At 47.5% G+C, this 26,285-nt stretch overlaps 1 long non-coding RNA gene across 1 annotated transcript in view; it reads left to right on the top strand.

Moving 5' to 3' along the window:
- Positions 1-26,285, top strand: part of LOC119449628 (uncharacterized) — a 203,036-nt gene that overhangs the window by 11,237 nt on the left and 165,514 nt on the right. The window contains exon 2 of the long non-coding RNA XR_005191243.2: positions 12,625-12,672. This is a non-coding gene — a long non-coding RNA (uncharacterized LOC119449628). The remainder of the gene's footprint in view (positions 1-12,624; positions 12,673-26,285) is intronic.

Here is a 26,285-nt window from a genome sequence, read left to right as displayed (position 1 = left end):
CTTAGCTGCGTTACGAATTTCACCGATATCAACTATATAATTAATAAATTATGACACTATACTGCCGCTTTCACTGAGAAAACGGAAGCCACTTTTTTGTTTAGGTGAACTGTAAGTGCTGCAGCGCCGTAGGTTTCATGCAGCTTAGCGGTGCCGTCGTGTGATTCACCGCGTATGAGTTGCACGTTGTGTCGCGCACCAGCTGTGCCAACGGATAAATGTGCCGTGCGCTGTACACCGGCAGCAGACCATGTTTTGGCGAGTGCCGGATGCACTGTTCTGTCAGGAGGACATGCTGTTGGCTATAGTTGGTGCTTGCCTAATGGCATGTTGTAACGCTACGACAGAACCACCATGAAAGACATACAGACACAGCGCCTGTCATGTGTATCGATGTGTTTGTGCGTATGTCGTTGCGCCACATAATGTCACGGTTCGTTCAGGATGCCGTTCGGACTGCGGTTAAAGCGAGTAATGTGGCCCGACAGAAGTAGCTTAATCTGGTCGAGTTTAGTCCTTGTTATCGTAGATGCGTTTTCCAGCGCACATGACAAGGACGGGGACGAAGGTTAAAACGCGCATGGCACTGTGTTTGCTATCAAGTTTGTCCGAAAGAGGTCGCCCATTTTTATACACTCAGGAACAGACTACCACCGCATTGCACGTGCTCTATTGCATAACTTTCTATTGCTTCTTTACATATATCACACAGAACCGTCAGAATGCAGGCAACACGTGTTCTTTGTGACTTGTGGATCTTTTTAACGCCACCGATAATCGTGGCAGGACAGTTACTTCAAGAAACCGGATCGTCGTCCAGAAACGGTAACGCCAAAGAATCAATATTTTCACAAAGGGGCAGTGTCACGTGCGTTGGCCTTCATCTACGTCCTTGTGTCCTGCGCTTCATAAACGCTCCATGGCCAGACTTCCATTGCCAGACATCGCAAGGAGTCACTCTCTCGAGCACTTTCTGAGTCCAGTGCTACCTAGCTTCAGTGATCTGACGAGAACCGGCGCAGTGACATGGGCCGTCGCTTTACGGATACGGTGATTCGATTGCCATCGTGTGCCTTAGGATGGAAACCAAAGGGACCACAAGCAGTGATGCTTATGACGAAAACAAAGGGACTGTCTGACTAGAAGTGTACGCACAGTGGCGTGCGCGGCTGAGCGCGTGCACACTCATACTGACATCTTTCTCACAATGAATCGCTCGCACACGCTGCCTATAGGCCCACTCCGCGCATCCTGCGACCTGTACTTACCTGCCGCTTTTCGATCTGATGTGTCCCCCCCCTTTCTTTTTTTCTCTTTTTGCCGTGTCCATGGTCCACCGCGCGTGGTGCTGTTACTCGTTCTTGGCTTCTTAGAACAAGTGTGGCGAGATGGGCTTGTTGGTTCATCTTGGAAGGGCATGCACTAGTGGAGCGCTTAGTAAAGACGAGGGCAAAAAAGGAGACACACGGACACACGAGCGCACTTGAAATTCAAATATATAGAACGATTAAAATAGACCGATTTCAGCCGCTTTTGTAGTGTAAAAGCAGCACTAGAGCTCTTCCACATCATGTGCTATGTAAGGCTCAGATTGCGCGTGCACGCACGCACGCATACGCACATACACAAATGCAGGTTTTCAGCGCTCACAGGGGAAACTATAGTGTTTCTTACATGACTCCGGGACTTGAATGGTCGCCAGCTCAAATACGCCTTCTTTGTGCTACCGGAGGAGCGATTCCTCGAAGCGTTTGCGAAGCTTTGAAAAGCTTGCTGCACTTATGTGTACACGTCGGATAAAAATGGCGTATATGCTTTAAGCTGCGCAATGCACGAGCGACTGCGAATGCGTCTCTTCAAACGTGTGTTTGAAAAGGTTGAAGACCTCCAGACTTTGAGGCACTGCTTTCGCCTTAAGCTTCTCCCAATCCCGACTTTGGTAATCGAAAACGTGAATTCAAAAGGGTCGTGGGTATTACAGCGCGCTATCTAATACGTCAGTGCAGATTTGGATGCCCCAGCCGACTGGTCGCGTGGTCTTACGAAACCTATATGACACGACCTGTCGCACCAGTTTGCTGCAGCGCTTCTTTTTTTTTTTTTTTCTTTGTATGCTTGTTTTGTTGTATAGATTCATCCAGCAATCACAAGTTCTCGAAGTACTTGAAGTTAAATCTGGCGCAGGCAACCTCCCTGTCTTTCCGTCTATTTCTCTTTCCTCCGGCCTCCTGGCGCAGGCAGCCCTAACACAAGCCTTTTAGGATAAAAACGTTTATTTCACTGATACAACGTTTTTATTTGCTACAAACGTTTGCCATTGCTACACCTACAGCAGACGGCCAGGCTCTCCCAATTTCTTATTTCTACAGAACTGCCCACTATTGACGAGTTTCGCAGCACTTCAAATGACCATTCGTGGCGCGACCTGTATATGGGTGATATTTCAGCGGAATATTGATTTTACCTCTTAAAATTGCGTGTTTCACTATTACACATGCGAGAAAAAAAAAACGGATACGTATATGCTGTATACATGAATGCCAAGGTCAGGCGTAGTAATTTGCCTATACGACTTGAAATAGCGTTTTCAGCCGTGAATTTGTGTGTGCCGTCTTGTTAAACTGCAATGCAGGAAGTTGCACATGTGTTGGTTGTGTGTGCGTAATCTGGATAAGAAAGATGCACTTGGCGTGGTCGTAGGTGTCTACTAAGTTCAAGCGTGCATAGTTAAAATTATCTGCGTAATTAGTTTTATACGTGACCGTCATGTATTGATATATTGCGGACGTTGTGAAGAGACCATCCACACCTATACCTGACGGAACAAGTTAAGCGCGGAGAAATATTACATTCATTGTCCTAACGCGTCTCTGACATGGCCAACTTTTCTAACCAATTTTACAGTGAAGTTTTAGCGTACAACTATAACTGCTCGAAAGCGTTATAACCAAGTTTTCCCGCGGTGTGCTGCGAAAACTAAATGTTGCGTGGCTGTAATGGAAACGTTGTACCGAGTTTAAATTTGGAGGAAATGAAGGTCATGTTAAGGGTGATGTGCGGGGTAATATATTGGGATGTCTGGGTTAATGCAGGCTTGAAGACGACAACTTAGATAAATATTGGGTGGCGATTCTGCAAGCTTGCTCCCAGTCTGCTATCTCTTTAGTTATTCCTCACATAGCGGTAATGTTTCGCGGTGATTAGGTTAACACGCTACCGCGAGGACCTTAACTACACCCAACTTGCATCTCCCGGTATGTTGAGTTAACGGCGCTACAATTCCTCTGTTTTCGTGAAGCAGACGACTTACAGATACGGAGCACACTTAGGGGCTCGCAGTAGCATTCTTCTAATAATAGGAAATCTTATGGCGCTCCAGCTGCTCAGTTTGTATATCAAGAACTCGTTAAGGAAGAGCGGAGTCATCAGCTGGTACCTCGTTATTATCTTCAGTTGATCCCGCAAGCTTACGCTTAAAACTGATGATTCGCCACTCGCCGACCTTTCTATCTCTTCATCTTTAGTATTTTCTTTCTTTTCCGCCGCGGAGTCCCTAAAGCACAGGGCGATGTAATTAAAAAAAAAAAAAGAAAACGCTGTTCTACATCGTCGGTATACATTAAAAGAGAAAGCTGTACATTAGAAGCGCGTCACAGTGCGGTCTTGCCACCTGCTGTTGGCACGTTGCGTGCGGCGGTTCGTCCATAGTATATCCCCCCCTTCTTTTTTCTTGTGCACCGCACCCTGCTCATCAAGCATCGCCCTGTTTCAACAGCGATTTGTGCCTTTGGGAAGGCGCCTTTAACATTGCTTCTAGGGAGCTTCACGCAGCTGAAACTTGTATCTTCACGGAACCACGTGCTTTCCGTGCTATTTGTTTGTTTGTTTGCTTGCTTTTTTTTTGTTATTAGTGAATACGCGAAGGTATTGAAATCTTTAAGTGGCCGCCATTACGCATGGCGCGATCACGTTCTGTCTCGCTGCATTCGTATCTGTCTCCTGCTTCGCAAAAACCATTGAAGAGTCGTCAACGCATCTGAAAACGCGGAGTACGGGCTCATTGTCATGATATTCATGAAGTGACTTATTCATTTTGAATAGGAAAATAGTGCGAAGTACGCGCGCAAAACATGATCATAAAAGAATTCCCTTGCGTTGCAAGTATAGAATTCCTTGTCAAACTTAACAAATGTAGAACAAAGATAAAATTCAAGCAGAAGCATGAAGTTCGTTACCGTTAAACCACAGAAATAGCCAAAATTGATGGCACCACTGCCTTTAGCGCACTGTTGCACAGCTGCCAAAAGGCCGTCAAGCGGGACAGAGTAAAAAATACCTATGTTTTACTAGTCCAACGCCACGTTTTTTCAATACATTTCGTCGTCGGTCGACTGAAAGAATCTTCTCACTGCAGAAGAGAGATTTTTTTTTTTCAACCGACTGATGACGGCAATATGCCACGCGCACGTGGGATCGATGAATAAAGTGATGTTGCGTGCCAGATATGCATGGCTAATGTGTCGTTAAATCCTAACAAATACGATTGAAGCCGCAAAGCTGTGACGTCAGCCGTGTTTCCTGTTCTCGTTGTCATCTGATCGAATAAGCATGAAAGAAGGTTGTTGGATTTTATAAACGTTTATGAAACAGAAGGCTCTAGAGGTATGTTGCCAATACATAAGGCATCTGATGAAGAAGGAATATGAGTGGAAATGATTATGGTGGATCATAGGCGGTGAATAGCCTGGAAGAGAATAGGAGGAAGCGAACTGTACGAGAGCGTCCCGCTAGTTTGGGTGGACGTTTAGGTAGAATATCGCGCGACCAAGTTGGTCTCAAAGCGACTGGTCACAGTTGGTTGCTTTGGTCGAAAAGCGACTGTGTTGCGTCAGTCGCTCGGGGCTGCTCGATTTTTCAGTCACGTGACAGCAGTTGCAGACCCACTGAACCAATCGGCGGCGCAGGATCAGGATGTCTGCATATATACAGTGCACACGCTGACGCTTATTTGATGTGGCGATAGTCATGCGAGCAGACGGGAACGCCATCACTCGTGAGACGCGTGGCCACGCCGTGCTTGCCGGTGTGAACATGGGTCGCGTGAGTCGCCCCTTGGTAGCCAGTCGCGGTCGGTCGCGCGACCTCTGTCAATTCACCCTCAAACTGGGACAGCGTTATATAGGTGTGGATGGTTAAACTGGGACAACTACGGTGGGAGGGCGTCGATGACAGCCGGTCTCTTGCTTTCAAAAGGAAAGCAGTCCTAAATTTCCTGCTCAGTCGTAATCACTGATTGCTACTTCAAACGTGAACCCTGATCTAATAAAGCGTGAAGGTGTGCCATAGTAGGAGTTGCCTTATATAGAGTGTCTTGCTGGGAGCGCAAATATGATTGGAGAATGGGAGTATGACACCAAATGCTCTTGGCGTTGCTTGTTAATGGAACACATGCACAGGTAGTCTGAAATTACTCGCAAGATGTGTCGCTAGCCCTTTCGACAGCACAATGATCGTCAAAGGCCTGTCTCACGCGGACCGCGTTTAATTATGCAGATGATCCCCGAAAGTTCCCTGTCTGATAGCTTGCGCTTCGTTCCGACACTGCATGTACCAATAATGCATTGCACTATTACATTCTCACTTCAAGTGCGACAAAAGGTTTCCTCCGTTACCAGCATATGTACACGACGGTCGTTTTCTTTAATTTACAGGCCTTTATTAAAGTGTTGCGCGACGAAGAACACGTGGTGACAAAATACTTTAGAACTCGAAGCAGCATTGCAAAAAGTGTTCGAGGGCTTCGCATTCCACTCGGCCGTCTCTCTCTCTCTCTCTCTCTTTTTTTCTACGAATGTCTTGCTCAATTTATTGAGGAGCCGGGATGTTTGAGCGAGTCGACCGTGATCCGTTTCACCTTATAGAACCGAACACAGGAGGAAGAGCGGGAATGGAAGAAGTTCGTACTCTAACCTTCATCTTGCTTCATTGTATGAATTTAATAGCTTCTCGATAAGCTAACGCTGACGTGATAAACGAAAAACAAGCACAAGAAAGAAAAAAAAAATACATCAAACCAAATCATGAAAACGAATCAGCGGATCCCATGCATATCACCCACAAAGTGAGTGGAGGACGAAGAGAAAGCTTCGCTTTGAAACAAGAGCATACCATACCAAACAAGAGCAAACACAGTCATCGTCTGGCTAAGGTTCCTTAGTTCAAAGACGAACGTGCATCTTTCTTTGAAGTACCTAGTGCCGTGTTCGCCACTATGGGGCGAAATAATGTATACGTACGTACAATCCTCAGTGATTGAAACGCGATACTCGGAGCGCGTGGCTGCCGGTACTTTTTGCGCCACCGGTGGGCGCTGGGAACACCGAGGTGATGCTTTTTTTGTGTGTCACACGAAAGCGGGAGCCTTTGTGATGCATTCTGACTGCATTCGGCCCATTCAGCGATCACACAGCGCTCGCTGGTCGTGCAAAACAAATCGCCGGCTGCCATGCGGTCCGAGTATAGCGTTTCACTCGCTGAGCACTGTGCATTGTAAGTACAGTACGTGCCACTGTAAGCACACAGGGCTGGAATCATCCAGCGTGTGACATAACCGTCATCAAGCAGCTGGTCCGCGCGTCGAGTGACGGCGCGCATAGCCGACACACGACGTAGCCGAAACGCGCATATATCCGCCGGCCGTGTCGACTCAGCTTCGAGTGCCGACGCAAGCGGTGGCGGCGGCGTCCGGTCGGCATCGCTGCCGGCGTGACCGGCCGGTGGGCCTTTTCTGCGCGCTCGCGCGCGCCAACATGGCGTCTACCCGGCGGCAAGGTCAAGAGTGCATAACCAGTTCTCGCTGTCTGCCGCCGCTTACCTCACTCGGTCCCCTTGTTGTTCTGGCCGTGTGACGCCCACCCCCCTTCCCCTCTGAGCATCGCTACACTCGCGGCAGCCGGCCGACCAGGCGGCGGCAGCCAAGTTACGAGGCCGCCGGGCCACTCTTTCGCTACACTCATTCTGTGGTGGGAGCGTTATTTGTACTTCAGACGCGAGCCGCCTTTGCTGCTAGCGGCAGCGTAACCTTGTCTGCTACTACTTTAAACTCGTATTGTCCGATCGTGGGCGACTCCGCCCCTTGGTCTACGGTGCGTTGTTGCCTTAGAACAATGGTGGTGCGTCCAGTGAAGGAACGGATCAGTTTTCAGTTTCGACTTAGTCGAATTGGGTGAGGAGGTGTATCTTGAAAACTGTGCTGACGCATGGATCGGAGTGGGCCTTTTCCCAGCCTCCTGCTTGTGCTGATCTTAAGTTGCGAGCGAACATGGCGGGATGCGAAGAAGAACGCTGGAAGAAGTAGCACATGCGATGAGGACTTCTTTCTGTGTCCTCGTTCACACGACGCATTTTTCTTGCTTGTCGTAGTCTGGAGAACATCGCTGCAAGCGCCCGTTTGGTGGAGCAGCTGCTCTCAGTGTCAGTAACTATTTAGAATAGTGCTTTCCAATTTATATATACCCTTAACCTTAGCACGTACGTGTTTCCGGCCAAAGCATGGTTTCTATTCCTTAGGAGCGTATGTCAGGGTTGTTTTATTCCAATAGCAATTATATGGTCACTCCAAGCGCATTTCTGCCTTCTACCGCGCGAGGGACGCGCGCTTTCACGGAGAGCGAACGCACAGCAAAGAGCAAATGCGACTTCTTCCGTCGTGCGAAAGGCCGTGGGCGGATGGGAGGGGAGGCGACGTTTATCTGCAGCACCAAATGCGTAATTCGCGACCGGGCGCAAGGGGAACGGGCGACTCAATCGCCCACGCGAAAGGAGGAAAGCGGGAAGGCAGCGCGGGAGGGAGGGGGCGCGGTTTCTACTCTGCCAGCAACTGCGTACTTGTACTTTGCGCGGCTGAGGGCTGTCGCGCGCAGCGTATCTCGAAAGCGATCTCCACACAGCTCTTACCTTTGTATGCTCTGTGCTTTCGCAGCTCAGTTTCTGTTGAAGCGATAGACCGCACAAACCTTCGGTCGCTGCTGCTGTCGCGCTTGCTCACGCCAGCGTTTTGACAGTGGTTGTCTGCGGTCATCGAGTGTGATCTATTCATGGTTTCTTGTGCGCGCTGACACCATGCTTGTTAATTCAGTTAGTAAGCGAATGTGTCCAAGTTTATGCAGCCGATAAAACTACTATCCTTGTACCGTATACCCCTCTACTAGTAAATTTGCTATCGCAATTGATGCTTCGCCTTTCGGGTAAAACTGCGACTTTTTCATTCAGTCGGCTGTTCAGTTCAGACACTTTGTTGTGATGCTATACATATGCTGTCTGCTGTTCGTAGATTCTTAGCGATTCTTTGTGATACAAAGATGCCTCGAAAGGTTTCCAGGGAGTGAAAGCGCTTCCAGTCAGTGCCGCCAGCTAGATCACTTGCGTCACAAATGGCGACATTTTATAATCGACTCCAGTATGAGCTTGTTGATGTAACACTTCTGGATTACGCTTTCGTATTGCAGAAAAAAGACTACCAAAGAAGGGCAATCGAGTACACACATTTGTTCAGCATGTGTGCCTTGCGCAGACATTTATCTCTTCAACTTTCATCCATAGCTGGGCAACGCTTTTTCCATGAGCCTACCGAATAGCTGATGGGATAGGATCCCGCAGTGCGTGCTTCGAAGTCTGCGATACAAACGTAGTCATAAATACCTCCCTACGCGATCAAAGGGGCATAGCACAAAACAGCACTATATAGCAACACCGTGAACGTTCAGCAGAAACGCACCACTGTTCGCCGAAGTCCCACCTGGGAACAACATTTCGTGTTTTGCGATATCCCCCTCTCCTCCCTCCCCAGCGTAGGGTAGCAAACCGGACCTTCCCCTCTTGTTAACCTCCCTGCCCTTCCCCTTTTCTTCTGTCTCTCTCTTTTGCGCTCGATCACCACATCGAAGAGCAACGTTGTGAAGAAGCGGGTAACGCTGGTTCGCGTTTTCTTGTTTCAAATTACCATTTAATTTTGTAATTTCACTGTCATTGCAACTTTTGTGCTCTTGAATGTTTCGCTGGCGTTACGATTTGGGTTTCTTGAAGCGTTAACTCCTCTCCGCTTTCGAGTAGCAGGCTATAGACTATATACCGAAATAGCAAGTATATAGGCCGCTTCTGTCGAAAATAGTCCAAATGAGCGAGTTAACGACGCGAAAGTGAGATATAGGTGGTGACAATGCCTTTTAGTTCCGAAAGAAGCTGGCTCTTGCGCCACACGTTGTGCCAGCTAATTAATGTTTCATAACTTACAGAAAATTGTTACGCTACACACGGTAATCAAAAGAAATTTAAGATTACTGCTTTTCAGAAACGTTCTTGCAAAAAACAAAAAGACAGATTTTATCGAAATAAGGCTACCACCACCACCACCACTACTACTACTACTACTACTACTACTACTACTACTACTACTACTACTACTACTACTACTACTACTACTACTACTACTACTACTACATCTCTTACGCGGTTTCGGTGGCGGAATGGTTGAGGAAAGCAACGTCCATCCTTCAACAGCAATTTCTTTTTCTTCCCGCTAACGAACTCATCTCTTACCGTCGGGCAGATGCGGCCAGACTTCCACGGAAATGTATTGGGACGTGCCTTCGGCGTGGCGTCGCCGCTTCTCCTTCCCACGCTGCATAAGCAGGGCTGAATTGCGTTTCATGCAGCTTAGTGTTCCAGCCCCACCCGGTTCAACTTTTTGCCCTGATTATATATATATATATATATATATATATATATATATTTTTTTCTTACGAGGCGCTTCGCCGTCGTAACAAACCGTTCTTCAGGCAAGCCTGTTATTCCTCCACAACGCGTCAGCCAGCGAAGAGAGACGAGGTACCCACCGGTGGAGGGCGCGACGCAGCAGGATTAGCGTCAAGAACCGATGGAGGGAGCGGGCAGGGCTACGTGTCCCGCTGTGAAAGCCATAGTAGGCGTGCTGCTGCTCTGCCCGGCGCGCGGCTGTGTGTGACTCGAGCGCGATGTTCCGCGCGCGCGCGCGCGACCTGTCACAACAAGGCTCGCGCGCAGTGGCGCCCGGCTGCGGGCCTCTCGCATCTTAGCCGTCTTGACTTCCGCCTGGTCGCCGCGCCTAGCGGGCCGACGGTCACTTCCTTAATCGACTTCCTGGATTACCGAGACAGGAAGCAAGAAAATGAAACTGCGCGCCTTGCTTACATCTTCTCGTGTGTGTGGCCGTGTTTGTTGTTTGTTTCTCGGCTTCTTCTTGTGGTACGTAGCTCTTGAGCGGCAGTATTCTCCCGCCAAGCGCACGCGTGTCTATAATAAGTGCCGGGCTTTTCGGTAAGCTCGGATGTGCGTCAGCCTACGAAGTCAGCCAAAAAGAAGTGAACCGTTCGGTTCGCAGACCGCAACGTCGCGGCCAGTCCGCCATCCCAGTTACGCAGGCAGTGGCTTTCAAGGAGCGAAAAGTGCGAGGTCTGAACAGAGCGAGAACTTGGGAAGACGGACACGTTAAGCTTCATACCTAAGTAACCTTTATACGACCACACCAGACAGCGATTATTTATCCTTACGAAAAAAATAAGAAAGCAGTTGTTGCGACAAATAAGTGCCATATCACATATTTCGCTACAAGGCCTGCTGCAGTGTTCCGTGCTTATTGACAAAAACCAGTATGTTCTTTTTTTTTTCGCTTGGTTTTAAATGTGGCATAACATCATAATGGAGTTAAATATAAGCATGCAGGCACCTTTCATAGAGATACTGCAACAGTGACTTATAAAATGCGTTGTTTATAATCCATCTTTCATAATCTTCTGCTTGATCACTCTTTAGTTTCACACCATAATATGTTCTTGCTCTTTGATATAGTCAATTTAAGCTTTTCGGAAGTTATCCTTCGTCATGTTGATGCTTGCGAGCGCATTATGAATGACCATATGGACAGAGAGAAAATAAGAACAAAGATGTCTTCGGAGTGTTTCCGCACGTGGGAATTAAGACTTGTGTTGCTCAAAAATTCGAGCAAGGCACGGATGATTCGATAAGTTGTCGTATATTCCGCGATCAAGGTAGCAGTTTAGGACATGCTTCAGTTAGTGCTGTGGGCTTGTTTGCATATTTTATACGCGGATGTGCCCTCCTGCCATTATCGCCCTCGATCAGCCCATCAGACAGCACTTTTCTATTATTGTCTCCGTCTGGATGGGAATCACCATGTAGCCATTAGCCAAATACCTCCGCGTTTTGTTTTTTGTTTCATTTTTTAAAATCTTTCTTTCCTTACTCACTTTTTTTTTGTATTGTCTGTGATGAAACGCAGTTGATTAAGGGCCGTGCGATAGACCACGCGAAATGAGGTGCAGGATATCACTCGCTCGACGTTTTTCATAAAAACTCCCTGCTTAGCTCAAGTGTATGTAACTCGTGTTGGGCTACCGTGTTGCATGCCTGCGCTGCCCAAGCATCTCTTACCACTGCCACAAAGTCGTTGCCGAAATGAACGCGCACCCTTGCGCCCTATCCGGATGCGGTGGACAAAATGAGAGGCTTACATGCGCGCGGCATCTGCGGTGCGGTTGCGTTCGGCAGATACGGGCGCTTCCTATACGCTATATTCCTGCCCCCTCGTCGAGGATGTTTGCATTCCGTCCCTGTTGATTGCAGCCCTGCCGGACGGTGATAGACGGAAATGCCATGCCCGCAATGTCAAGCTCGCCCCGCCAGGATTGGCCACTCGGTTGAGATGAGTCGAGAGCTCTGTCAATAGCGTATAGTTGCGGCGCGGTTGCGTGCTACAAAACAGAACGTCGCAAACGGCGCGTCGTGACCGGAGCTGTACGTTGACGATTGACGCGGTCTCGACGTCGAGCGCTGTGCGCGGTTTTATCAGCGCTTTTGCAGAGAACTCCGTGGATTTCGTCGTCGCACTTCTACGTACCGCTGAAGAATTCGTCAGTCAGGTGATTGAGAGACATTATCGCATTCCTGTTTTTCAGGTCGCCATGCGGCGATATTGTAGGCTAGTTGAATGTGATTAATAATGTTTTCTTTTTCTTTTTTTTTTTGGGGGGGGGGGGTATTTTTTCTGCAGTATTGGTGAACGTGAGTTCCATTGAAAAAGAAAATCGCAAAGCGTGGCAGACAACTTTATTTAAACTTCAACCCCCTCCACCCTGCCCCTACCGCATTGCTGAGGGACCTATGATTAGTGCTCCTCGGTGGCGTTTGGGACGTTTCGTACAATTTTACTCGTAGTCCTAAGTGCAATTGAAACTTCTATTCGGCCATACTTAATACAGACATTCCATTGCTAATCTCCATAGATCTATAAGACAACCTTGCTCACCTGCTATCGGTATCCGAACTTCCTTCACATTATGCGTATACGGTCCGTGTCTTTGCAAGAGTTGGAGTTTACCAGTGGGATTTTATTTTATTTTACTTTATTTCTTTTGCCATCCCATTGGCACGGTGCCTGAGATATCTCTTCGTAGCGGGCTGTATGAGATTTTTGCGTGTTACCAAACCCGTATCATTTCCATTCGTCCTCCGTGCTTAGTTTGTTGCTTTGTTTAACTCGTTGCTTTCTGCTTTTTTCGTGTATTGCAGTCATCAATGATCCCATACCTGTGAGGTACACGACGCACAGCAGTCAAGGTCAGTATCATTTCTGCACCTATACTCGCACCATATGCATTTGTGACTTCAGTACGTCGAAAAAAGGAAAGTACAGGACGGGTAAGGTCAACCAAAGCAAACGAAAAACAAAGGAGAGCAGGAGAAGTAGTCATCCTTCGTGTCGCTGGAAAACCAACAGGCTGACCTTCTTGGCCACGCACGCGAGTCTTTTAGCCACGCTTACAACTAGAGCTGAACTCCGCGAATATCGCTGAAGCGCTATAGAGCCAAGCTAGCGGATCTCGAACTTTAATAACGCTATTTTTTTTTCCTATTCTCGTCCGCGCTCTCTCGGACATCCGCGACATTTCCAATTTAAATTCGGAACTCTCGCGCGCCGCGATTTACGTACAAAAGCTGCTAGCTATTCTTCGTGCAAGGGGCTGAAGGCCGAGCCTACTGGACTCGGAGAAAGAAAAGAAGCAATTTAGCCAGAGAGAAACGGCAGTTCTCCGAAGCTCTCTCAAATATCCGCATTGTCTTTCAATTTACATCCCGCGGGATTCGTCTAGTGCCGCGCCGAACCGAAAAAAAAAAAATTGGATAAAGGCCAAATAAAGAAAGATGCGACGGCATCTCACTCGAGCAGTCCCTCCTCCACTATACCTCGTGAAGGGTGAAAGGGTGAGCACTTTAGAACGCTGCTAGTGGGGGGCGTCGGTCTCCTCTTCACCGCGCATTCTGAGCGCGGTGCGGCTGCCTCGAAGCAAAGGGGAGGGCGAGTGCCTTCCTATAGGGCCGCCGAGACTCCTTCATAACCGCGCGGTTTATGCAAATGAGCGCGTCTCTTTTGAGAAGCGCAAAGAGGACGACGCCGCTCTGACCCGTGCTGCCAGAACGAGCTCTCCTCTCCGCCTGGAGGTCGACGACGCAAACAAACCCGCAGAGCTCGTCGGGAACGAGGCTTACGCACTCCAACCCCTTTCGTCGGCTTGTCCGCGGGCGCCGAGATGAGGCTTGCCCGGGCCTCCGAGTGTACGCAAGCAGAGGTCAGTGTTTGTAGGCACGAAGACGTATACCTCCTCCAAGTGCAAGGGTGGGCGAAGGAGGTGCGCGCGTGCGCCGGCGTGCGGTTAATTCCCGTCGCGAACAGTCTATGTCGTCTTCGTTCTGGTCGCAGCGCGCGCCGCTTTTCGCTACTTCAGGAATGCCGGTTGCAGCTGCCATGTGTGTATACGCACGCAGTGCGACATAATGTTTAGAGAAGATGTTTTCCTCCGGGGCGCAAGACAGGGCCTCATTCTTTGATGTCGGTGCCGGCAGTATACATAGCCGTACGAAAAGCGGGCGCGGCTTGTCTCGGATGAATGCCTCGACGCCGTAAAGAGAAATTCACGCTCTTATGACGCAGCAGGGCAACATTTTACATTTAATAACTTATATAAAAATAAATAAATAAATAGCGTTCGAAGTGATCGAACGCCGGCGCCTAGCGGTCGATCTCGATTCTGCCTGCACAAAGGCGCTGTTACAGTTTCAGAGCTAATGTTACCGCCGGCTATTCACATCTTTTCGTTGCTGGCGTGCACTGTAAATTGAAAGACAATGCGGACACGTATTTGAGCACTCCCCAAGCCCCACCCCACCGTCCTACCCATTATGTGCAAGAAGGGCAAAGGGAGAAAGAGAGAGAGAATTTATTGTCCAAGAAGCTTATTGTCCGAGAGACAGATACCTGTACTGTAAAGTGCCACAATCGCTTACCACCGAAGTGATCGTACGAGTGATATGTATACGGCTATTACATTTTTTTTTCTGTAGCTTTGACCCTCATAACCTCGGTAAGAAGAGCAGGTATCTAAAGCGACGCCGTTATTTTTGTTGCTAGAGCTCTGAAAAATACAGGCTTCAACATTGCCATTTCTTTTGACGTTTGCTTTTTGCTGTAAAAGAGACAATGAGACCAGTGAATAAACTCTCGAAAATAACAGCCACTTCCTGCTATGATACCAGTGCTGTTTACTTGAACTGGCAACAGCTTGAAATGATTACACAGCTTGAAATGATGAGCTTGAAATGGTGGCGTGAAAAGCAGAAGAGAAAATGCGTATCGCGCAGTAAAATAAAAATAAAATGAAATGACAAAATGCACACCGTGCAGTAAAAAAAAAAAATGAAATAAAGCAATTTCGGTGTAGCAGCGCGTGACTGCACGTCGCTTCAACGCAAGAAAGGCAAGCCATTGATCATCAGCTAATGAGAAATATGATTTCTACGAGATCGGTAAATGTAACCATATACCCGGCTGCGGCATCATCTTAAATGACGCATACTGTTCAGTGAAATGAACCGCTCTTATCGTTTTTCATGCACGTGTAACAAGGAGGAGATAATATTACGAAGCAAAGAACGTTCGCAAACGATGCCTGGCATCTAGTGCGCGAAAACTGCTGATAACTGAAAGCGCAAAAGCTTTTTCAGCTTTCCGGGAATTACACAAACAAGCATGGGACGCCGCTCGTCCTTCCTGTGCGGGCGGCAATGAATGTCGCAGAGCGGGGAAAAAAAAAAAAAAAAAAGCGTCTTTGGAAACGAATCAAGACATTCGTATTTCTGAATAGGGCATTTTTTTTTTTTCACTGAGAATATAACAAAAACGAAACTGAATTCTCGCTACAGGGGTTCATTGCTCTCTCATTGATTATGCAGTGTTTGTTGCAGAATGTCCACGAAGCAAAATGAGCTGCTTATGTGCCTTTCATGTATGTAACCCAAGCGCCAATTTGTTTATGCTTGGAACGATAACTTGCTCTTAGTGCTACCGTGTTTATGCAGCGATACCCGCGTAGTGCTTGTCCCTGTGGCACTCAGGGCAAAGGTTACCGACCTTCCCGTGTGAACGGGGACATCTGCAATTCTGTAAACGTGCTGTGCTGTACGTGTTGCTTTTGCAGGCTGGCCGGTGGCGAGCTTGCGCTCGTCAGCTTGTTTGTGCTCGCCTCATGTAACGTGCCTCGTTGGGCAGTGTTTTAATCGTGACAACTTGCCGGGTTATCTCACCTTCCGATCTTTAATTATTTCACTTTCTACAGAAATTGTTTGCGATGACCCTGGTGCATGGTCTTGCGTCGCGTCGAGAGCTTTAAACTGTCCTCTCAAGCAATCCGTGCATTCGACGGCTGGCTTGGTTGAGTTAGACAGACCAGCCTTATAATAACACGCAGTTCGCTAGCCTTAAAGAGGCACTAAAGAGATGTACTACATCAGTTTAGAGTAATAAAGTGTTCTTTCAAAAATTTCGCGGTATTAAGTTGATTATAATAGAATGGCCCTTTGTTGGACAGTGGGGCACATCAGTCCCACTTTTCAGCGCAACCTCACTGCTCTGTGGCGGTGAAATATAACAACTACAATCGAACATTCCTGTTTGGCTATGTATCTGAACCTATTGAGTGCATTAATTGTTTGTTTATTTCCGTATAATTCAACGAGGTGGGACGATTGTGCCGATTGTTTACTTCCTCTTCCTTATCCACTATGCTTAGTTATTAGTGGCACGAGCTCTGAGTGACACTCTTGTTTATTGCACAGCTACTTCCGGTTAGAGACCGACTTCTGGTTTGTCACAGGTGGGACGAAATTAAAAATAAATCATAAAAAATAAAAACAGGTAGATATCGATGGTTCTACTTATGGTTGCTAAGATATGACATCAGAGCACATGTTTAGTACAGTAAAGAGCTAATTAAGTGTCAGGAATATCTAGAAACAATTAAGCAAAGTCTAATTGCCGTACACCAAAGCACAGAATCGTACACTTTAGATACCCACCGCATCAGTACAGGTTCCCGTGAAACTCCAAGACCAGACGTGACGTCATCAATGACATCACACAGTGACGTCACACTTAAAACAGGGGTACCCGCTCATCACTATATAAATAAACACAAGTCAATTAGAGCTAACACCACCTGACACAGAGTGAACGCTTGCCTAACACAGCGGAGGGGTGACGTCACTGCCTCCTCTCGCTTCTCTCCCGGCGCGCACTTGCTCCCGGCGCGCGCTGCGCACCGGCGCTTGTTACATGCTCTCACGTCAGCGGCGGAGGAGTGCGTAAGGTGCGCTTCGTGCGCCGCCCGCTAGGGGGCTACGCGTCGCTCCCTCCGCTCCCGCGCCCGCTCCTCCGTGCATGGCGGTTTTCCGCCAGTTCGGTTCGCTCGCCCCTCCGAGTTCGGTTTCCCGCCCGACACCAGGGTACACCAACGCCAAGATGCGAGTGCCACTAGCAGACACCTAAGTCAAGGATTAGGGTCGTTTCTTATTTTTTCTCTTGCGCCTTTCTTCAAGCCACCATAGCGACAAATGGCGATGATATTGATCAAAATTTTCCTTCTTTCGTTACTGAAGACACAGTAAAATTGCCCAAGCCCACTTTCTCACACATTCCTTGATTGGAAATACCTGGAGACATGTTTCCATGTCAGCTGTGAACCTTTATGATTTTGGTAAAGTTGTGCATCTCAATTCGCCATACCCACACCTACTAAAATGGATTATCCAATTATTAGCCTCACCCACACTTCGCAGCGCTACCTTTGCGGAATCCGTACCTTTCTAGGTTTTCCAAGAAGCAACAGTTTTTTTCAGAATTCTTGTCATACTGGGAAGCCCCGAATGAAGATGTTGGTACAAACCGTGCACAATAAAAACATGCAAAATATGCACGTGTTGCGTGTATAGTGCACTATCTATAGGTACACACGGGCGGCTTCTGATAATCTTACAGGCAGACATGAGGAAGCAGAAGTGGGCCATGAGGCCGTTTATTGCCCCGCTACATAAAGATTGCCCAAGTGGGTAGTGGGACATTTGGGTGACACTTGTTTCTCCGGTATATACAGAAGGCTTGTCTGCTTTCGGATTTGACTTTTCGTGAAAAATACCTGATGAAGTACACGCTTGCAATGATTTAGACACAGCGATCCGTTCTCTTTTTGTGTCCATCAAAGAGATCGAAAATGAAGGCCCAAGATTTTATTTGTTTAAATGTGCGCCGAAACTCCAGCGGCGGTACGTCAATGTGGCGTTATGGATTTCAATGTATTGCCTTGTATATGGGCCGTTGCGGCGCACTAAACGTTCTCGAAACTTGCCAAGTTTAGTGTTTGGCCGACACAATGTCATCTTTCCCGATAAAAAAGATAACTAGGCCCGAGCAGACGAAGTCAAAGCCCTTGAAGGCAAGGCGAGCTGATGCGGCTACTTCAAAGCGTCGTCGTCACCCATTTCTCGGTGCCGCGTCTTGTTTTTCTTTTTTTCTTGGCTTGTCAAGCCTCCTTGTCACAAGAATGGCCTTTGTTGGCGTTGTAGAGGCGTTATTCACTAATCTTATTCTCTCTTGTGTCCCTTTAAGGACATTGAGCAACACGAGAACAAGGTGAGAGTAGGAGCCAACGTTTCGACAAGTAGACTTGTCTTCTTCAAGGCGACATATGCTCTATATAGGACATTGTTACTTTTATATTTTATTCCTTCTCTCTCTCTCTCTTTCTCTTTCTCTTTTTCTGCGCGCGTGGCCCACCGGAGTGCGAGATAAAATTGTGCAGAGGCGGCAGGATGCCCCTTTGGCGTGCAAATCACGCCGAAATGCCGGTATCTTAACAGCAGCTTTGGAACTCGTAAAGTGCTGCTTTTATGCTGGAACGCTAGTAAATGATGTCTTTTGTTCATCGTGACCATTGACTGGTCGCGGGTGAACCGGCATTACAGCCGGCAACGTGGGAGCGACCCCTTTGGAGCGACATCTCGGAAAAGTCGTTTTCTTGCTCAGAAACTTTGTGTTGCTGCTTATTGTCCTTTCACGATAGGCACAATCTCAATCAATAAAATGTATGTTTACGTTACAAGGAAGCTTTATCGATGATCTTCGTAATCGTCAGGTGTCGCGTCACTGTAAAGACAATAAAACACGAAAAAACAATGTTCGTGTTCGCACATCTCTCTTTATCGATCTTCACTGGTGTCTCCTTCATCGCCTCTTGGCTTCAAATCGCGTGTTCCGTCATATGGTCCGTAGTTTTTGTTAAAGGGCTGATAGTGTAATCCCAGATGCGTTATTATTGCTTTTATTCTTTATGTCCTTGGTTATGTTCTGAACTCATTCAAAAATGAAAGGCCGAATTGAAGGGGATTAACCTCCAAAGATATAGCACATGGCCTATTAGGGACGCTGTAGTGAACGGCTCCTGATTAATCTCTGAATTTGGTGTAGTAGACGAGGAACCGGACCCACGGCATCGCGCTCAGTTGCAAAACAGAACGTTATAGCCACTCATCTATCACAATGGTTACTATGATAGAGAAATAGGAAAACCTTCTGCTCTTCTGTGCGTTAATAAACTTCTTATGGGCAAAAAAATGTCAGCGATATTAAGGGATTATATTGGATCCTGGTAGATGATGATCGATATAACCGTCAGCTGAGCCCCAGGGGACAGAGGAAAGTGCAAGCAGTAGAAGCGAAAACGTCCCTGCTTCGGCTGACGGTTACATATGCCGGGCATTACTGAGATAGAAGGCTTATCTATGTTCGTGCATGCATGGTTGAGTTCTCTCTGTATTGCGTTCAGAGGTTGCAAGGACACAATTGGCTGCATAGCGAGCAGCGACTGCCGATGCAGGAACAAAGCGCACGCTGGCCACCTGAGACCAAGGATGCGGTTGCGCCGATTCTTGTTCTGGGCTCTGTGTCATCGCAGGTGTACCTGCGCGCATTCCTCTGATGAAATCTTATCCGCACCTGGGAGCCTGCCCGTGGTCGTCCGACGTTGAAGTTGAAAGCGGATGCCGGATTCGCTGAACTTGGCCGAAGGCACTGGCTGCCCACGCGCGTACCTCCCGACGTAGCCGTTATTCGTGTACGCCGCTGCGCGTCGTGTTTCGAGTGCTGCGTGCGTGTTTTTCTAGTTGCGTAAGCGAGCAGATGCATGCGTCTGAGTCTACGTTTGCTTATTCCGGTTGCACCGCGTGATGAAGGGCTCGGCTGACTTTGCTGTCTGGAGTCTTCCGGTTTTCTTTACTTTATTTCAAATACCCCAATCGCCGTGGAGGCGTTAGTGCGGCCGGCATGTTAAATAAAGAAAGAATAAAGTCACGTGTGTACGGAAGAGGACAATTACAGCGACGTACATGCAACACCTTCTTCAAGGAATTGCGCTTAGTATTGGCCGGAACTATACGTCCTACTGGCAACCGTCAACACTATGTTGGGAAGCTGTACTGTGGAATGGTGTCAAATACTGGGAAAATATACAGGGTGTTTCAGCGAACACTTTCAAAAATTTTTAAGGTTGCCTGTGGCAGATAGTACAATTCTAGTTCATGAGCTGGTCTACTCGAAGAGGTGGACATTACTTGCACATAAAATTGAAATGCCTAATTGACTAACAAAAATTCACTAATAAATTTTAACTAATGACTTTATGGCCCATATTGCAATTTACAAATTCTGGTCGTGAAATTCGCAAGGCTGATCCACTTGGAACGATTTCTCAGGATGACACCAGTTTCGAGATATTAATTCCCGAACTTTGCGGAGAAATGCATTGGCGTTCCAATTACTTTTGTGCTTCAATGCATAAAACGACGTTTTGTTAAGAAAGTCTCGAAGGCTCAAAACGAAATGGACCGGAAAAAAGGGCAAGTTTTCAGCCATACCAGTCTTGTGATCATAAGTGTTGTGAAACAGATGAAGCTTTATTATCTACCTAATTTTAACCAGCGCTTTCAGCCTAGAGAACCTTTTTCTGTTGGGGTTGAAAGTCGAGAAGGAAAGACAAACGCTGAATTCGTATCTATACGGTTTTATGAGCAGCTTTATAAGCCAATGGCAAATAAATTAGCAGTAAACAAGCCGTATCACAAAACTAAATTGTGTGGCCTATGCGGCAATTGTGTGACATATGCGTAATATTAAGTTGGCGCGAAAATTTACCATCTGCCTATCTATGCCACATGAATGTGGATTGATTGAATTAAGTCATATTTGTTCTAGTGTTTCGTGTTTAAAATGGGCGCTGACCTTATTGTGCGTTGAATTTTAATGAAAACGGTTTGAACTTGGTTTCAACAGGACACATGAATGCGGGCTCTGCGCTGTGTTAAATTCGTTTCTTTGCTGTTGTTCCGGAACTGTATCTATAAGTAAACATTACACGCTTATTCAATAGAAAGAAAATGAAATTTCCGACTGGTGCAGAGAGGCAGCCTGCTGACTTTTCGGTTAGGTCAAGCTCGGTTCCGGCCTTTACGCTGCAACAGGGAGGCATCGCTGCACACAAGCGCACGCACGCACAGCGGCGAACTAGGCTTGCTGCAAGCGATCCCGAGCGGCTCTGTCGGCACTCGTGTAGCAGAGCACTCGAAACGGACGCGGCCAGGGTTGGAGTGGCGGCGGGGCGGGCGATCCGGGGCCTTCTCCACTTGGCCCCACTTGAGTCGCGGCCGCCGAGCAGTTTACGCCCCCGACCCCTTCTGTACAGTTCGGGCAAACCCCGCGAGCGGGCTCGCTGTCTCCGGCCGGGCCCGGACTCTTCTGCGACCCGCTTCGGCAGTTGGACGCAGTGTCCGATCGAACTACAGTACTAAACTATAGAATGATGATTGTTGGAAAAGTAGCGACAGCTTTCAGCTCTTATTCTTACTTTGTGTTATTGAAATAAAAATAGAGGACGTTGTCGCCGTTCACTTGCTACGGCTACTCCTTCTCACACGGTTATTAAATAGGATAAGAAATAAACAGAAATATTCATTATTCTCGATAGGTAATGTTTAAATATAAAACGACAATATGTGTCGACAGTTCGACATAAAAAATATGCAAGTTCCCTCGAAAAGCTTCAAGTCCCGATATTTCTTAAGTACACAAGTATGTGTACTGTTTGTACTGTGTGTACTGCGTACGTACAGTACTATGTGTCCTGGGGGTGGCGTTTACGAACGCTTATACCTAACGTATGGCAATGGCCGATATTCCCACGTGCGACTCATGTAGGTGCGAGGAAACAATCGAACACCTATTGTGTATATCTGTCCTCGCTACGACGTCCAACGCCTGTCTCTCCTGACAACCTTTAATGAACTGGACTCGAGACACTTACTGAGTCAGAGATACTCGGACCGTGGTCACATTCGTCACTGGCACATAAAAACGATTCGTGCTCTAGTACAGCTCTTGAAGTACACCGGTTTGAGAGACCGGTTATGGAGCTCCTGTGCATCCTCCCACGTGCGCTCGATGCTCACTGTCTTCCTCCATTCCTCTTTCTATTCCCCATTTCCCTTAACCCCTCTGTAGGGAGCAAACCGGACGCTCGTCTGGTTGGCCTTCCTGCCTTTCCTCTTCTTGCTTTCTCTCTCGTTTTTGATGACCACGTACCTAACACCTTGGCAAGTGAAAAAATGTCATTTTATTATTGGTTGTTCTTTTTTATGTCGTTCACGAACTGCGCAGTCTTTTCAGTCGCGTGTTTTGTAATCACATTTCTCGGCTACGTACGTTTTTGTGTATTTTCTTCATTAAATGTATTTAAGGAGGCGTTGACGTTTAGCGGCGCCAGCTGCCCCTCTGTTCGGACTTACACCTAACAAAAAATTCGATGAGTAGCTTTAAAGTGGCTGTACCAAATGCAGTTGATAAAATTTCATGACATGCAGTTCATAAAAGGCGTTCATAAATTGAGAAGACATAGTGGCCGCACTGAACACACAGGTCGCCGCTAGTGGGGCGAAAAAAGAACAGAGAACGCATCACCTTTCTTTGTATAACATTACTTAGTTTATTGCTACTATGCAAAAAGGAGTAGTTAAGCGAAAACGAGAAGCCAATACTAAGCTGACCAAATTATTGCTTTAATTTCAGTAATAATAAAATCAAGTGTACTAACTATTATGCGCTCAGTTCGCATAAGAAACACTTACCGCATTGTTTTTCACGTATGTTTAGTTTTGTAAGCAGCAGAGACAGAACTGCGTATTTAACTGTGGGACATGCACAGTTATTCTATAAAATAACCAAACATTTATTAACTGATATGTCAGCCGGGGCATGGAATGAAGCTTGCCCGTTATTGCCGACTCACAACGCGCTTTGGTGTCCACTGTCAAGTACGCAAAGTATCATTTTTATGAATAAATGCATCTCGACCGAGTTACGGGGATGACATGACAGGACGTTGCTAGTCGGCTGCATACTAGGGTACCACCGACGGGGTTATCGAAGTTTGGTTAGCTTCGTGTCAAGCATGCTAACGCCCAGAACGAGTTTGCTGACTCCGTCTTATAATTTAACAGGTAAAGTTACACCACGTGGGCGATGTCGAGTCATCCGGTTCGGTCAGCATTTGCAGCACTGCAGTCAACTGCATCGAGGAAGCCTAGAGCGAGACGACAAGGACTCCGCTTGGAAGTGACGAACTTGGTTATTTCCCTTTCTCGTTTCCTACACTTTTTCTTGAGAACTTTTTTTTTCTTCTTCAAAGCGGGACTGTGTTTGCCTTGAGGACTACTTGGCCACTAAACCTGCTGCCGTGTACCGCCGGCAGTGGAGTAGGCTTGAGCACGGCTGCTGTCTTCTTTTTTTGGATCTCTATTTTCTTTTTTGCTCGCGTGCGTACGGCAGATACAAGACGAGGCAACCTGTAGCAAACCGCTAAGCCTCTCTCTGTGTCAACTCGTCCTGCTTCTCTTTCGAAGTTTCGGGGATACCGGGCCCGTGTGTGTGTGAGGAAGGAAAGCCTGGCAATACCACAACGACAGTTGCCGCGCGGCTAAAGTACCCTTGCTCCACGCCGGATCCGAACCGCCCCTTTTCTTGGGCCGAACGAACAAGCTCTGGCGCGCCAGCTCCGCGAGGACCACTTCGAGCACGGACGTGTTTTGTGCAGATTGGCGACGGCGCTCCTCGCATTTGCTCGGGTTATTTGCTCGGCGCCAGATGGCGCTCTTGCATGCCCCGGCTGCCTTTACTACGCGCTTCGCAGTTTCCTCTTCCCCCCAAGCCCCTTCCAAATCTCTTTTCTCTTAGACTTTTTTTTTTTTTTTTCACCTCACGTATTTTCGCCTGCCTACGCTTTCTTTTTATCGTTATTATGATTTATTTCCTCTTCTTTATTTTGGATATCCTCCTCGATAGTGTTTGTTGTGGATGGGAAATCACTTTCTTTCAGTGCTGTCGCTCATGCTTCTGTTGAAGGCTGGGCAGGACGGCTAAACCGGGAAACGGACCGCGCCGATACGGAATGCAAATGGAGGCAAGAAAATACGGACTGGTTTACACGCATCCCTGAGCTAAAGAGATAAGACAAAAGAGAAAAAAAAAATACACATACATAGGTGTAATTTACCACGCGAGTGGTGCCCACCAGCCTTCACCTCTCTCTCTCTCTCTCTCTCTCGCATTTTGCTTCTTTCCCCGCAATGACTGCATGCGTGCGCTCTTCGCCGCGTATCGGTCCGTGTCCGATTGCCGAACGCTCGCGTGGCTTGGTAGAGGCCGTTACGGAGTTTGGACGCATCGCGTGGTCAGTTTGCGCAGCTGCGTTTACGCACTGTTTGTCCGAACGATTATTATGGCTTTTCTTTTTTTACTGTATACCAAAAGGGAAGGAAGACCGCTGGCGTCACTCTTTTCGTTCCGATCAGAATGCTCCTCTCTCCGGTATTTTTATCTTTTTTTTTTGTGCCTATTTTCCAAATGTGGTTCGCGCATAACACGTCCCTGTTTGACTTGCCGTTTTCTTTTCCTTTTTTTCTTTTTTCTTTAAGTTTGCGTTCTCGCGGCTTCGACGTCACTTCTCGCTTTCCTTACTTTCCACCTTAGGGTTGTTTCATTTTATTTCTTTTTCTTTCTTTTCTTTGGGTGTTGTTAGGGTTGTTCGGGGCGAGAATAACGGTGATAAACTTACGCGTCGTTATTTCGAAGCCATGCGTAAAAACTGGCGCGGAACGATGAATGTAGGCCATAAAGAAAGTCTCCGCTTGCATGCTCGTCGTTGTTTTTTTTGAAAATCATTTTTAATAAGCTGATTTTGCGTTGAATATAGCACGAGAGAAATATAACGCCCTCAGTGGGACATATTTCCACAAACTTCAACTTTCGCAACTACGCGTGCGAAAAAGGAACGCCGGCAGCACCACGGAAAAAAAAAGTAAAAAAAAAAGATAGAACAAAATTAAAGAAACGAAGCCGGCGGGAAATTGGGGCCAGGAGGGCGGGGCCGCGCTATAAAATGAGGAGCCAGACTATTACCATCGCGACAGTGTGCGCCCTATATTTATTTATTTTACGTTTACTGAACACTTACTATAAAGCCGGTCCAGTGTTGTGCTAACGTATTTGTATATACGCTGTGCTCTCGAATGTAACCCAAAAACCCTTAAAAAACTCACTTTGGCTTTTATCAGCGTTGCCTTCACGCTACCGCCCTTTAGCCTTGCCCAACTTGGCTCCCTGCGTGCATATAGCTGCGTTTGCTTCTGGCTGTCAATAGATAACGACGCTGTTTCGACATCGCCGCGTATATAATATATTGGTGGACTTCAGTGCCGATCGGCCTTTTTTTATGTGCGTTATAGGTTCTGAGTTCGGGGCTAATAACTCTCTGAACCGGCGGAGCTTCGGCAGCCTTTGGAGTTGGGAATAATAGGTTCCTTTCAGGGTTTCCGCGTTGTGCTGAGCGGTCGTGCGTGCTGTAAGAAGATTACTGCAAAATACTGTACAAACGCAAACGCCAATATCCATGCTGCCCGTGCGATTTAGCGCAGGTGCCGTTAAATCTCTGCTCTCGCTCTTCCTCGCTCTAGTGCTGCAGGCGAGTCGCGATCTCGCGCTCTGGCTTGCGTGGAAACAACGACGTTCAGGCACGATAAAACCGTTCAGCGCTCGCAGCAAGCTGTAGCCGGCGCTGACCAATCAGAAGACGACTAGTGAAAGGCGTGTCATAACCGTTCGCCATACCGTGGCGCACTCTGGCGTTACTGGGCTATCCAATCACAACAGTTGACAATGGCATAGCCTGATACCCTTATAGACTGCTAACAGTCGATCTTGAGCGTAGATATGCGGATGTGCGAATTATGTCTGCCGATTCACCAACTCCGGTTTCACAGAACTGTACAGTTTTCATTTGGACACACATAACGTATATAAACTCTCGTCAGTTGGCTGCGCTGCTCGCTCGGACCTAAGCAGTTTAATTTCAAAGCTGGATTAAGGGATTTCGCATGCGGATACAGCGCGTTGCCTGGTTAGCGCGTGCCGTTGAAGCGTGGCGAATGCATGCGTGCGGGTGCGCTATTTCACCGTGTACATATAGAAGCATTAACGCGGCGATCAGCGGAGCCGTAGCCCGTATACGTCGAGCATCCTGGCGAAATTGGTATGTACGAAGGGTCAGCACTTCTTTGCTAGTCTGGGTCGTCCGGCCTGCGTGCATCGCAAGTCGACTGGGTATGCATTGGAACATCGATCGCGCGTTAACCACGCGATTGGCGTATCTGCAACGACGGTTATGGTGGTCTACTTCTTGGAAACTGTGCGCGTGTTGACGCTGTGCGCCTCGATGACGAGTGGCAAATCTCCCCTTTATCAT

This window comes from Dermacentor silvarum, chromosome 4, assembly GCF_013339745.2.
Source record: "Dermacentor silvarum isolate Dsil-2018 chromosome 4, BIME_Dsil_1.4, whole genome shotgun sequence".
NCBI classification, from domain to species: Eukaryota; Metazoa; Arthropoda; class Arachnida; order Ixodida; family Ixodidae; genus Dermacentor; species Dermacentor silvarum.
This window is presented reverse-complemented; position numbering and strand designations above follow the sequence as displayed.